We start from the raw sequence: 1,552 nt of genomic DNA on the forward strand, positions 1-1,552 counted from the left end.
AGCTGACCAGGTGGACCACCCCCTATACAGGGAGTGTATGGGGCAGGCCCACGGGGGACTATCACCACGGTAGCCGGTACCCGGGAAGGTCAGGGCGGTCGGAGAGGTGGATCCGAAGGGCAGGCACTGGACAGACGACACGGCTCGGAGACACAGGAGAGACGGCAAGTCTTGGCGAGACAGGAGGAATGGCAAGGCTGAAGACACAGGAGGGAAACGGGCGAGGACTGAAGCCACAGAACCTAGGAGAGGAAACACAAGAGGAGCAAGGTAAATGCACGGAAAAGGCAGGGGAGCGCTAGGAGAGCGGCCAGAGTCACTAGCAAATACTAATGATAGTCAGGCATCGCCTCCAAAAGGAGGCGGCCTGATATAGGGAGAGCGAAGGCCTGCCGGGTCATGACCTCCAGCTGGAGGAGGAGACGCGCGTCCTCAGGCGGGGGAGAGCGCGCGCCCGGCCATAGTGAGGAGACGCACCCGCCGAGGAGGAGGAGCGGGAGCGCGCACCAGGGGGCCGGACAGAGGCAGGCGTGGGCCGTGGACGGGGGACCGGGAGAGACCGCGCCGAGGCCCGCAGCGGCCGGTGAGGCAGAGAGGTGACCCCCGGAGAGCGGGTGAGCCGGGGCCGGAGGGAGGTAAGAGAGGAGGTCCGCGGCAGCCGCCGCGTGACAGACATGTGTTTGTTTTTCAAAATTAAGTACCTCAGGGTCACCAACAGACGTTTCTCCACAGGAATTGCTCGACGTAGTTGTGTGTCCTGCCTTTTGATGGATCCCCGGACACGTTGCAGCAAGTCATCAAAGCTCTGTTCCGACATCCTCGTGTAGTCGATAAACTTCACAGGGTTTTCACACAGCTCTGTGTACAATGAGTGGTAGGCTCCACTGCACTCTCGGACTTCTAAGATGGGGTGTTGCCAATAGCAACGTCTTCTCTGTCTTTCTCTTCTTCTTTCTTCTTCACAAGCCACAGCAAAGGCAACAGCCAATTTCAATTGCAAATCAAGATTAATAAGGAAGCTTTCCACGCTAAGGCTATTTTCACACTAGCGTTTATTCCACGCAGCACATGGCGCCGCTAAGCCCCGCCCCCTTCCGGCTCCCTGCCCGCCCCATCCGGTCATCGCCGCCTACTATCGCACATGGACGCATGCGATCTGCGCACCCTATCTTTAGCATAGGGTGCGCAGATCGTGCGCTGGCCATGCGCCAGTAGGATTTTGGCGTGCGCTGCGCACTTTTACAGGTGTGCCCGTGTGCGCCGAACGCAGCATGTTGCATTTCACCACGCTCGGCGCACCTTCAAAAGTGCGCAGCACACACCAAAATCCTACTAGCGCATGGCCAGTGCACGATCTGCGCACCCTATGCTAAAGATAGGGTGCAGAGAAATACTCATAAACAAAAACAAACTAAGAGAACATACTCCTGGCATAATGTATATCACACCTAGATGTCTCTGTTTGTTAAATAGGACCTAAATTCAGATCCATCGCCAAAGCAATATACCAAAGGGGTGGAAAAACCACTAAAATGCGACTACAGATCCAGTG

This window comes from Dendrobates tinctorius, unplaced genomic scaffold, assembly GCF_039654945.1.
Source record: "Dendrobates tinctorius isolate UK_male_01 unplaced genomic scaffold, ASM3965494v1 ptg000083l, whole genome shotgun sequence".
Classification (NCBI taxonomy): domain Eukaryota; kingdom Metazoa; phylum Chordata; class Amphibia; order Anura; family Dendrobatidae; genus Dendrobates; species Dendrobates tinctorius.